At 45.4% G+C, this 13,377-nt stretch overlaps 1 protein-coding gene across 1 annotated transcript in view; it reads right to left on the bottom strand.

Moving 5' to 3' along the window:
* DPYSL3 (dihydropyrimidinase like 3) overlaps positions 1 to 13,377 on the bottom strand; it is a 223,975-nt gene that overhangs the window by 117,172 nt on the left and 93,426 nt on the right. The gene's annotated exons all lie outside the window — the stretch shown is intronic.

The raw sequence follows: 13,377 nt of genomic DNA, 5'->3' as shown, positions 1-13,377 counted from the left end.
GGGGGATTATCGCACACCCTAGTACTGGTCTTCTAGTATTGGGCATCAGGTGGAAAGGATGCTCAGAATAAAAATGGCTGATGGAAAATGCAATGCCTGCCAGCAGATCCTAATCATTCCAAGCACAAGGAAATCACAACTGATGACATCTAGCTTCATAAAGCAGGGTGGGCTTCATTTACTAAAACTGGAGAGTGCAGCTCTGCATAGAAACCAATCAGCTTCCAGGTTTTATTGTCAAAGCTTAACTGAAAAAGCTGAAGCTAGAAGCTGATTGGCCACTAAGGATGAGCGTTCGCACAGCCCACATGCAGGAAGTGGGCGCAGCGATGCGCTAATCACAGGCAGTGAGACATTTCCCCCGATCTCTGCAGAGGGACAATGTCTCACTGCTTGTGATTAGCGCGGGCTCTGCACGTGGGCTGTGCGAAACACGCCGGAGCTCATCCTCATTGGCTACCATGCAGAGCTGCACTGGATTCTTTGCACCCCAGTTTTAGTAAATCAACCCCTTTTGCAGTGGTGGCCCGTCCATTAGGGGCGCCGCCCCCCCCCCCCCATCCATGCACCCGGCCTCTAATCTACATGGGGGGTGCATGATTAAAGCCTGAGGCTCTAACTGGCTTCAAAAAGGGTGTGTCCAGAGCCCTCCCAGTTGTGTGACAATAGCGAATTAATATTTGCTATTTTCTTCCTGCTTCTCCTCCCAGCCAATCAGGAAGCTGGTCTTAAGGCCCAATTGACCGAGAGGAGAAGCAACTGTATTGGCCGGGAGCAGAAGCAGAGGAGACACAGGGGTAGCTGCCTGCGACCTGGATGGGGTAAATGGGCAGACAGGCAAGTGACGGATGGGGGGGTTTGACCGCCTAACTGAGGGGGGTCAGGTTGTTTGCCTCCCCCCCCCCCAAAAAATGGAGCACCAGCCACCGCTACCTTTTTGTATCATAAAGTAATGGAATATTTGAATAAATTAATGTTTTTCACCTTTCTTTAATCCTCTATTACAGATCAGTGCTGCTAATCACCTTATCACCTTCAGCCCCTTTGCAGCTACTTCCTATCTACATACACTCCAATAATGCCATGCCTGGGGTGGATGCCACCGATGCCTGGGGTGGATGCTCCCCCCCCCCCCCCCTTTTACTGATTGCTAGGACACTGGAAGCCCAGAATGCAATTGGTTCCCTTTGCAGAAAGGAGGCTGAACCAGTACATAGTTGCCAACATTTTCAAAAAATGTTTAGGGACACTTTTTTGCAGAAATCTAGTGAGCAGTATGTTAATTAGGGACAGGGCATCCTTTTTGTGAGCATGTCCGGGTGTTTAAAATAATTATGATGTGCAGAATTGGTTGTGGTTTAAATTATGCTAAAATATTGGGCGTAGCTTAACCACTTCAGCTCCGGACCAATAAACACCTTAAGGACCAGAGGTCTTTTTCCAATTTCGCACTGCGCTGCTTTAACTGGTAATTGCGCGGTCATGCAATATTGCACCCAAACGAAATTTGCGTCCTTTTCTTCCCACAAATAGAGCTTTCTTTTGATAGTATTTGATTGCCTCTGCGATTTTTATTTTTTGCGATATAAATGGAAAAAGAGCGAAAATTTTGAAAAAAAAAGATATTTTCTTCTTTTTGTTATAAGAAAAATCGAATAAACTAAATTTTAGTCATACATTGAGGGCAAAATTTATTCAGCCACATGTCTTTAGTAAAAAAAATGTCAATAAGCATATATTTTTTGGTTTGCGCAAAAGTTATAGCGTCTACAAACTAGAGTACATTTTCTGGAATTTACACAGCTTTTAATTTATGACAGCCGATCTCATTTCTTGAGGTGCTAAAATGGCAGGGCAGTACAAACCCCCCCCCCCCCCAAATGACCCCATTTTGGAAAGTAGACACCCCAAGGAAACTGCTGATGGGTATGTTGAGCCCATTGAATATTTTTTTTTTTTGTCCTAAGGGATTGAATAATGACAAAAAAAAAAAAAAATTTTTACAAAAAGTTGTCACTAAATGATATATTGCTCACACATGCCATGGGCATATGTGAAATGACACCCCAAAATACATTCTGATGCTTCTCCTGAGTACAGGGATACCACATGTGTGGGACTTTTTGGGAGTCTAGCCGCGTACGGGGCCCCGAAATCCAAGCACCGCCTTCAGGATTTCTAAGGGCATACATTTTTTTAATTTACTCCTCACTACCTATCACAGTTTTGAAGGCCATAAAATGCCAAGATGGCACAAAACCCCCCCAAATGACCCCATTTTGGAAAGTAGAAAACCCAAGCTATTTGCTGAGGGCCATGTTGAGACCATTGAATATTTTTTTTTTTGTCCCAAGGGATTGAATAATGACAAAAAATAAAAAAATTTTTTTTTTTTTACAAAAAGTTGTCACTAAATGATATATTGCTCACACATGCCATGGTTATATGTGGAATTGCACCCCAAAATATATTCCGATACTTCTCCCGAGTATGGGGATACCACATGTGTGGGACTTTTTGGGAGTCTAGTCGCGCACGGCACCCCGAAAACCAATCACCACCTTCAGGATTTCTAAGGGTGTAAATTTTAGATTTTACTCCTCACTACCTATCACAGTTTCGAAGGCCATAAAATGCCAAAATAGCACAAAACCCCCCAAAATGACCCCATTTTGGAAAGTAGACACCCCAAGCTATTTACTGAGAGGCATGTTGAGTCCATGGAATATTTTATATTTTGCCACAAGTTGCGGAAATATTACAAACTTTTTTTTTTTTGCACAAAGTTGTCACTAAATGATATATTGCTCACACATGCTATGGGCATAAGTCAAATTACACCCCAAAATAAATTCTGCTGCTTCTCCCGAGTACGGGCATACCACATGTGGGGGACTTTTTGGGAGCCTAGCCACGTACGGGCCCCCGAAAACCAAGCACTGCCTTCCGGATTTAAATATAAAATGCTACCAAAAAACCTGTTAGCGATGGCAGGGATCAGGCCTGACTCTGCGATCGCTGCAGTTATGTGTTTAGTGTTTTGTAAGTGACAGTGATCGATCGATACTGCACTTGGGTGGGCTGGGCAGAGGGGAAAAACGCAGGTGCTAGCAGGTATCTGGGCTGATCCCGCTAACAATGAACCTAAATAACGAACTGGCTAACCAGCGTCACCAGTGACACTTATACTGTGATCGCTGGTGAAAGGGTTAACTAGGGGCAATTGGGTAGTATATGGGGGTACCTAGCGCTATAAAAACCTGGCGGTGAACCAAAAAAATAACTAGCTACCTAGCGACAGTAGCGACACTAATGCAGCGATCAGAAAAATGATCGCTTAGTGACACTGGCAAAAGGGGGTGAAAGGGTTAACTAGCGGCAATCAGGGGGTTAAAACCATTATTGGGTAGTATATCGGGGTACCTAGCGCTATAAAAACCTGGCGGTGAACCTAAAAAAATAACTAGCTACCTAGCGACAGTAGCGACACTAATGCAGCGATCAGAAAAATGATCGCTTAGTGACACTGGCAAAAGGGGGTGAAAGGGTTAACTAGCGGCAATCAGGGGGTTAAAACCATTATTGGGTAGTATATCGGGGTACCTAGCGCTATAAAAACCTGGCGGTGAACCTAAAAAAATAACTAGCTACCTAGCGACACTAGGGACACTGATGCAGCGATCAGAAAAATGATCGCTTAGTGACACTGGCAAAAGGGGATCGGGGGGGGTTTGTGTGCCTGTGTGTACCTACATGTCAGTGTAGTGTTGGTGCACACTTACTTTGTGTCTTCTCCTCGTAGTCCGGTCAAAAAGACCGCCCCGAGGAGAATGACATCACTTCCTCCTTCCTGTGTAAACAATACACAGTGGGAGGAAGCTTCTCAATGGCCAGGAGGGATCCAGAGGGGGTGGCCGAAAACCAACGGGCATCCCCTCATCACGGAACACTCCTGGAGCGAACCGGACCGTCGTATCCAGCTGGAAGGCAGGCACGTACATGTACGTGCTTGTGCCTGCCTGTGCCATTGTAATGACGTACATTGGCAATACGGCGGTCCTTAAGTGGTTAAAGGTGTGGTTAAGGTGTGTGGTATAAAGGTGTGTGGTATATACAGTATCTCACAATATCTCTAATCTAAGGGAGGCTCTCTGGGAACCCTGATGCAAATGGGGGGCTTTCTGGGGACTCTGATGCAAGGGGGAGGCTCTCTGTGGACTCTGATGTAAGGGGAGCTCTGATGTAAAGGGGGCTCTCTGGGGACCCTGATGTAAGGGGGACTCTCTGGGGACCCTGATGTAAGGGGGGATTCTCTGGGGACCCTGATGTAAGGGGGGACTCTCTGGGGACCCTGATGTAAGTGAGGGGCTCTCTGGGGACCCTGATGTAAGTGGGGGCTCTCTGGGGACCCTGATGTAAGTGGGGGGCTCTCTGGGGACTCTGATGTAAGTGGGGGCTCTCTGGGGACCCTGATGTAAGTGGGGGCTCTCTGGGGACCTGATGTAAGTGGGGGGCTCTCTGGGGACCCTGATGTAAGTGGGGGGCTCTCTGGGAACCCTGATGTAAGGGGGAGCTCTCTGGGGATCCTGATGTAAGGGGTAGCTCTCTGGGGACCCTGACGTAAGTAGGGGGCTCTCTGGGGATATATACACTCACACATAGATTACTGTATATACGATGCTATGGGCTCTAGCCCCAGATCTTTTGTGGACCTAGCAACGCCCCTGTGGTTAAGGCAGTGCTGGAAAATAATGGTGGTCACACAAAATAGTGACACTTTGTTTTCCCAATGTGGACATTTTCACTTAGCGGTGTACTCACTCTTGCCATCAGTATAAACATTAATGGTTGTGTGTTGAGTTATTTTGTGGGGACAGCAAATTTACACTGTTATACAAGCTGTACACTCACTACTTTATATTGTAGCAAAGTGTAATTTCTTCAGTGTTGTCACATGAAAAGATACTTTTGTGAGATACTGTATAATCTGTTTACATACGCCTGTCCATAGGGATGCATTGACCTTCCCATCAGGTCCACCTGAAAAACTGAAAGGCAGACCTGATCTGTGTGAAAGAGGCCTTAGTGGTGGCGTCAGCAAGGAGTGACTAAGAAACTGGGTTTAAAAATGCACTGCCCAATTTCTCTCAGACAGGACGGTGTTACATGAAAAAAAGAGATAACATCTTAAAATCTAAAATATAACAGTAGAAGAGTGCTGTTATGCAATCTCACCCGATCAGTCTCATCAGTGCAATATCATCAGAGCAGTCTCATCAGAGCAGTGTCATCTGGTCCTAGCCATGCCAGACGAGTACCGATCACCATCCATGGGCTCAGCAAGCAAGCAGTGCTGCTAGCTCCGATCATTGGCCAAGCTGCTTCTCCATGATGCTACTGCATCTGCCACGCCCGCCACTCCCTCAAGTCCCGATGTCTGTGGCAAATTTTCGGAATTTTACCCGGGACACTCTCAGACTGGGACATTGGTCTGATTTCCCGGGAATGTCCTGGGCAAATCGGGACTGTTGGCAACTATGTCAGTTCAGACACTCAGTGTCACTCCTACCACGCGTAAATGTGTACCACCTATGGCAACCAATACTATTAACATCATGGGTCGCACAGCCTTACACTCCAGTGACAGCATTTCTCAGGGCAGCTTTCCCAATGGTGACATAATCATAATCTTGAATGGACTTCAAATGGTCAGAAAGGCAACAAAGTAACTCCTGTACCCTTTTTTGGAAACGACTTTGGCATTTCTTTTTTCTAGTGTTTTGTGCATTGGTGTTTTAGTGCGTTGGTGTTTTTGTTTGTTCTGGAAACACGGGCAGAAGCACGCGATTCTGACACACTCAGATGTGAACGGGGCCTAACATTTCTTGTAGCTTAAAGGAGAAATGTGAATTTCTACAAAAAATCATGCAAACGTACTTCCATGGTGCAGCATTAGCGTCATAGGGTGGGAGTGTCTGGCTCTGGCTTTTAGTGGTGCGCTTAGAGGCTGAGCCAGCTGTCGGTCAGGCATCTGGGAGGGAGTCCCGACATTATTGCTAGGATCCTTCCAGAGCCTGGAGCAGCTCTGTGATATCAGCAGACAGTAGGTTTTGAAAGCTGATTCTGGGTCACAGGAGAGCACAAGTAAATGCACTTCTGTGACCCACATATAAAGTATGACCAAAAAAGCTTTTGCAAAACTTCTCTTTTAAAGAGGGATTCCACCAAAAAAAAAAATATTAAAAGCCAGCAGCTATAAATACTACAGCTGCTGACTTTTAATAAATGGACACTCACCTGTCCCGGGTTCCAGCGATGCCGGCAGCCGAGGCCGATCGATCGCTCGGCTCTCGGCTGCTGTCGCCACCATTCTAGGTGAGGAAATCAGGAAGTGAAGTGAATCGGCTTCACTTCCCGGTTCCCTACTGCGCATGCGCAAGTCGCGTCGCGCAATAGGAAATCTCCGCGCTGTCACTGGGACCCGTGTGTGTCCCAGCAGACAGCGCGGCAGGGCAGGAAATGGCGTAGACTCCCACGGGAGTCTATGCCCGGAAGTGGGTGTAAATACCTGTCTTTGACAGGTATCTCCACCCCCCTCCCCCCTGAAAGGTGTCAATTGTGACACCGGAGGGGGAGAGGGATCCGATCAGCGGAGGTTCCACTTTAGGGTGGAATCCCGCTTTAAGTATACAGTATCTATGGTCAAAACACAAAAAACATATTTTCATATCCACATTCAAAGGCGTGCACACAGGGTGTGCCAGATGTGCCTTGGCACCCTGTATGGCAGGGGTGCCCAACCTTTTGAATAGTGAGGGTCACTTAAGCGAATTCGTAAATGGTCGCGGGCCACAATGAGCGGAGTGGGGGGGGGGGGTGACAGGTCCATGTCCATGGACACAGCCCACTCTACTCTATGGGCCCTCTGATCCAATCCGATTCACCCAGATGGAAGGGGCAGACCTCTTTCTATTTATGTTAGGTAGGTGGGTAAACAGACAAGTCCGTTTACATCTGCTGCTCCATAGAGGTGAATAGTGGGTCAGACCAATCATGTGAAATGGGCCTAAGGCTGCTTTCACACTGATGCAGTGCGATTTGCCCAAACCACTGGTGCATCTCAGTGAACCTATGGATTTTCTGCATGTTAGCTGCACTTTCCTGTAAACTTCTATCATATCCTGCAGGTGTGGCGCACTTTCTGAAGGCGCAACAACCCCGCAGGTAATAACAGAAGTCTATGGCTCAATGCAGGTAACCCCCAGCTACACTGCACCTGCAGATCAGTTTGAAATGGGACCAGTAACCACTGCAAAACAGATATATCCATATACATTGAATTTAGTGCCATAGTAAACTTACCTTTAATAACCATCTTCCATTCTGGTATCGCTGTTGCTGTCCCAGGCGGAGTGCATTTGGTATCACTCTGCCTGTGACAGGAGCGGGTGCTATACAGGAAACATTGGCTTATGTGGCTCTGCTCCGCAGCCACTTGCTTCCACTACCAGCGGCTTCATTCACAAAACTGCTGCTCTGGGATGGCAAGTCGGCAACCCGTGATCTGGGCTTGCCAACCTGCCATCTTACATCAGAAGTTCTAGGGCCACATCAGAGGGCTCCGCGGGCCACATGTGGTCCCCGGGCCACTGGTTGGGCACCCCTGCTGTATGGCATGGATTCTTTGTTTAGATCCCTGATATTTCACCAAAGCCCCCTAATGGGACTTCTAAAATAATTGTAAATACCATTTTTTTTATAAATTATAAAAAAATTAAATAATACAATAAAAATAATAAAAATAAAAACTATTAATACTGTCCACTGCCTTACTGACACCAATCTCTACCCTGCTGCCACTGTGCACTGCCTTACTGACACCAATCTCTGCCCTACTGACACTGTCCATTGCTCTACTGACACTGTCAGTATATATACACATGCGCACACACACAGGTATATGTGTATGAACTTTGGTGTGCACAGCCTAATGCAGTAGGCTGGGCACACCTATGTCCACAATAAATTTGAATTATTTCCAGTTTACTACTAATAATCTGAACGATCTTGAAGTTTGTTAACTTACTTTCACTATGCCCTATGCATAGGCACTGCTGTGTCACACATTTCACAGAGGCTGTCATCTGAACTACAGAGGTGCTGAGAGGAGGAGTTTCAGGAGGTGTAGTCCATACAGGAATCACGGGTCGCAGGCAGCAAGGTACCATGGGATATGTAGTCCTTAGAAATGTAAAGAAAAAAGCAAGGGCTCAGCAAGAAAACAGCCCGAACAGGTGGGGGCTTGTTCACATGCCTCCCAAGCAAAAGTTACTCCTGGCACCCTTACAAGAGGTAGCCTGGTCTATATTCATCGGGGCTGGCAGGAAGCTTCAAGGGGTCACGGTAATGGTGAAACCCCACAAGGACTCAGTGGCACCAGGGGAGTGGCTCGTTGTGCGAACGTTATCCAAGGTCTGCAAAGGTTCTGGTGCAGCTCATAAGTCTGGGGACAAGCCCGATTTCACTCCTCAATCATGCCACCATAGCACACCTTTACATGGTGCCCGATCTCTGTATTTCGGAGGCCCAACCAGGGGTAGAGGCCATATGTGCAGCTCTACAGCTAGTCATGACCTCGTTAGACAAGTCACAATACAAGCTACAACTGGAATAACTGGACACAGGAGCAGCTGGACAGTCCCTTCTTGTACCACAGCAATTGCTGCTTCACCAACTGCTGGAGAAACATTTACTGCTCTCCGCCACCAGCCCAGAAGACTATGGTCACACCGAGGCTATCAACCACCCGATCCATACAGGGGAGCGGTAGTGTCACATCTCCCCAGCCCTGTGCCAGGAGGTCAAGGACTTGCACTGCAACATGCTACAGAGCGGGGTGATTTGGGAGAGCTGTAGCCCATGGGCTGTCCCCGTGGTCTTGGTCCAAAAGGAAGACAGGAGTCTGCGAATCTGTGTGGACCACCACAAGCTAAATTCCTGTACACACTGGAATTCCCACCCGTTACCCGAGGTGGAGGAGTCATGCCACTGGACCAAGCCGAGTATTTCTCCACCCTTGACTTGGCAAGCAGTTACTGGCAAGTCCCAGTGAAAGACCAAGATCGCAAAAAGACTGCCTTTATCACACATACTTATACCCTTATCATACCTAGGTATGCTACAATATTGCTGGATTATTAACATAACATAACATAATCATCTGAATTTCTCACTATATATCAGCGCATTCAACCTTTTGAAGAGCAAGGGCCACTTAAGTGATTTGCTAACCAGTCACGGGCCACAATGAACTAGGTGGCTTTACCCACCCCCAAACTGCAAATGTTATCGAGCCCTTACTAGCCTGAGCCCCCTATAAGGCTGTTTTCACATTGGGGCTTTCATGCAGGTTAGCTGTGCTTTGCCAGAAAGATTAATTTGAAAGAGGTTTTTAATGCCGATGGAGTGGAAACTCGCAATAATTTAAGAGGCACTTTTAAGAACATCAAATATGTTATGGAAAAACAAGTTCAACTATGACATAGTCACATTGAAAAATAATATCTCTGAGAATATTACACTGAGGCGCATAAGATGGGCTGTGGCACCGAAATGATGGTCTGGGGGAGGAAAATTTTCTTTTGGAGTGGAAAGATTTTTTCTGCTCTTGTGAGAGAAAATTACCCATTCAGAGAAAAAGAAGGAAACTTGAAGAAAAAGAGAGACCACCATTGAATAATTTAAGGAGAGATACAACCATTTAAGAACTCACAGGAATACTTGGATGTATACAAAACAATTACAGAATAACCTCACTAAGAAAGATATAGAGGTCAGGAGAAAGAAACATATAAAAATTTCAAGAGATGTGAAGGACTACAGGTCCTACAGGGCTACAAGTGGGCACCTTTGATTTGATTCCTCAAATTCATCCCCAATGAGAAATACATTGGGGGGTAATAGTAATAGTTGTGAGAGAGTAATGATGTACATAATGAAGGTCAATCTGTTGTTAAAAACAAATTAATTTAAAAAACCTTCCTATTATTGATTGACACAGAAAAGATTCCATGGGCTACAATGTCCCTACCCGAAACTGCATCCCTTAACAAAGTGGGAAGTGAATGAACTAGAGCACAGATTAATTCTTTACTGATGTTTAAACCTTTAACATTTGTGAGGCAGCTTTGCATGTCATGAGCCAAAATTTCCATTTTGTTTTTTACATGCATGAACACTCACTGGAGGCCTCAAAGAGCAAGACATAACCCCCCCTCCAAACAATCCATTTCCTGTCAGCAAATTGTCTATGTCCCATGATACTCTTGCAAATGTTAGTAAAAATTTTTTTTAAAAATACACTTATGGCCCGTACACACGATCTGAACATCGTACGAAAACGGTTGTCCGAGGAAGGATCGTACGATTTTCGGGTCGCGTGTACACTACTTTCGACAGCCGATCACGACCGTATATCCGATATTATTAGATCGGACATGCACGGAAATTTTCCTCGTACGATTCCAGATCGTACGATTTTCGTTTAGTCTGTATAGTTGTCATCCGAAAATACAATACAAATACATTACAACACATGACATCACTTCCGATTTTTTTTTATATCATACGAGAATTTTCGTGACTTTATTTAGCTATTCAGTTTCTACTTGCGATTATTAACCGAAAAACGGTCGTACAATCGGTCGTACGATATTCAGATCGTGTGTACAGAGCATTAGAGGCATATTTATAAAGCAGTGAAAAAGTGGTATTAACCACAAAACAAACATTTATTATATTGCAGCTCACTAATATTAAAAGGATATATATGAATATATAGGATATATATAAAAGGATATTGGGGAACTGGAAATATTATTTTTCCCCTGTTCAAATCATTTGTAAGACCTCCTCTGAAATATGCAGTTCAGTTTTGGGCACCAGTATAAAAGGATATCGAGGAACTGGAGAAAGTGCAGAGAAGGGCAACCAAACTGATAAGATGCATGGAGGAGCTCAGCTATGAGGAAAGATTAGAGGAACTGAATTTATTCACTCTTCATAAGAGGAGATTGAGGGGTGATATGACCAACATGTACAAATATATAAGGGGTCCATATAATGAACTTGGTGTTGAGTTATTCACTTTACAGTCAAAGAGGGGCACTCTTTACGTTTAGAGGAAAAGAGATTTCATCTCCAAATACGGAAAGGTTTCTTCACAGTAAGAGCTGTGGGAATGTGGAATAGACTCCCTGCAGAGGTGGTTCTGGCCAGCTCAGTAGATTGCTTTAAAGTGGTTGTATACTCAAATTTTTAACTTTTACCTACAGGAAAGCCTATAATAAGGCTTACCTGTAGGTAAAAAAAATATCTCCTAAACCTGTATGGTTTAGGACAGGCATGTCCAAAGTCCGGCCCGCGGGCCAATCGCGGCCCGCAGTCCGGTTTTGAACGGCCCGCCTGGTGTGCTGCGGGATCAGGGCTGTCAGATCAGCCGATCCCCGACACTGTGTGAAGCTCCGTCGGCTTCAAAAGTGAAAGTAAAGTGCAGAGGAGTGTGCTGTGCTCTCTGCTTCCCCCTACAGTGCAGTACCCGGCTGAATGAGGAAATGGAATGGAAAGGTACTGTACTACAAGCTAGATTCGTTTTAAAAAGGCTTTATTTATGTGTATGTGTGTGTGTGTGCATGTGTGTCTGTATGTATGTATGTATGTGTGTGCATGTGTGTCTGTATGTGTGCATGTGTGTCTGTATGTATATGTGTGCATGTCTGTCTGTATGTATGTGCATGTCTGTCTGTATGTATGTGCATGTGTGTCTGTATGTATGTGCATGTGTGTCTGTATGTGTGTGTGTGCATGTCTGTATGTATGTGTGTGCATGTCTGTCTGTATGCATGTGTGTCTGTATGTGTGCATGTGTGTCTGTATGTATATGTGTGCATGTCTGTCTGTATGTATGTGCATGTGTGTCTGTATGTATGTGCATGTGTGTCTGTATGTATGTGCATGTGTGTCTGTATGTATGTGTGTGCATGTCTGTCTGTATGCATGTGTGTGCATGTGTGTCTGTATGTATGTATGTATGTGTGGATGTGTGTATGTGTGTGTATGTGTGTCTGTGCATGTGTGTGCATGTCTGTATGTATGTGTGTGCATGTGTGTCTATATGTGTGTGTGTGTGCATGTCTGTCTGTATGTATGTGTGTGTGTGTGTGTATGTGTGTCTGTATGTGCATGTGTGTGTGTGCATGTGTGTGTGTGTGTCTGTGCATGTATGATTGCATGTGTGTGTGTGTCCATGTATGTCTGTATGTATGCGTATGTGCATGTGTGTCTGTATGTATGTGCGTGTATGTCTGTCTGTATGTGTGTGCATGTATGTGTGTTTGTATGTGTGTTTGTATGTGTGTGCAGCATGTGTGTGCAGCATGTGTGTCTGTATGTATCTGTGTGCATGTATGTGTGTGTGTGTGTGTGTGTGTGTGTATGTATGTCTGTATGTGCGTGTATGTATGTGCGTGTATGTCTGTCTGTATGTATGTATGTGTGTGCATGTGTCTGTATGTGTGTGTGTGCATGTGTCTGTACGTATGTAAGTATATGCATGTGTCTGTATGTGTATGCATGTGTCTGTATGTGTGTATGTCTGTGTGTATGTGTATGCATGTGTGTTACTTTTAATCCAGACCCCCCCCCCCATTCTTGTACCATCAGAACTGCTTTTGTGGTGCTTGTGTGTGTGATAGCAGCCAGGACTGCTGCTCCTCTGAAAAGCAATCCATATACAGATCGCTTTTCAGAGGCATTTGAAAGGTGGTAAAGAGGCATTATGTTGCCTCCTCACCACCTGTTTTAAGCCCGTAAATGTAGCATCACTATACCGCAACTGTGCAGTCTACACAGTTGCGGGGTAGTTGCAGTGCAGGCCCATTCACCCTGAGCATACCTCCAGCTGCAGCCACAGCATGTGTACACCCCCAGCTGCTCCCTCTGCAGCTAAAGGGGGAGAAGTTGGGGGTGGTAAAAACAGCTTAACCATGTAGTTTTACTGCCCCTCCAATAAGCCCTTGGTTCACATCTGCATGGCTGCATGCTGTGTGTAGGGCAGCCCATGCATTTCAATGGGCTTCCATACCCACAAAAATGCAGGGAAAGAAGTCCCAGAGCTTTTTTTTTTTTTTAATTGCGCTGCACCAAAAGCACCCCATGTTTCCAATGTGTGGGGTACCATTAAGACTTAACGGTACCCCTAAAGAACAGAGCATTCGTCTGTGTATCAGGCAAACGAGAGCGACAAAGGCACGAGAATTTTTGTTGGGCCAGGTATGAGTGCTCGAATGACCGAATTTTAATGGTTCAAAGAATGTCAGG

This window comes from Lithobates pipiens, unplaced genomic scaffold (assembly GCF_037356315.1).
Source record: "Lithobates pipiens isolate NorthernLeopardFrog02 unplaced genomic scaffold, aLitPip1_a1.2 Scaffold_8, whole genome shotgun sequence".
Lineage (NCBI taxonomy): Eukaryota > Metazoa > Chordata > Amphibia > Anura > Ranidae > Lithobates > Lithobates pipiens.
This window is presented reverse-complemented; position numbering and strand designations above follow the sequence as displayed.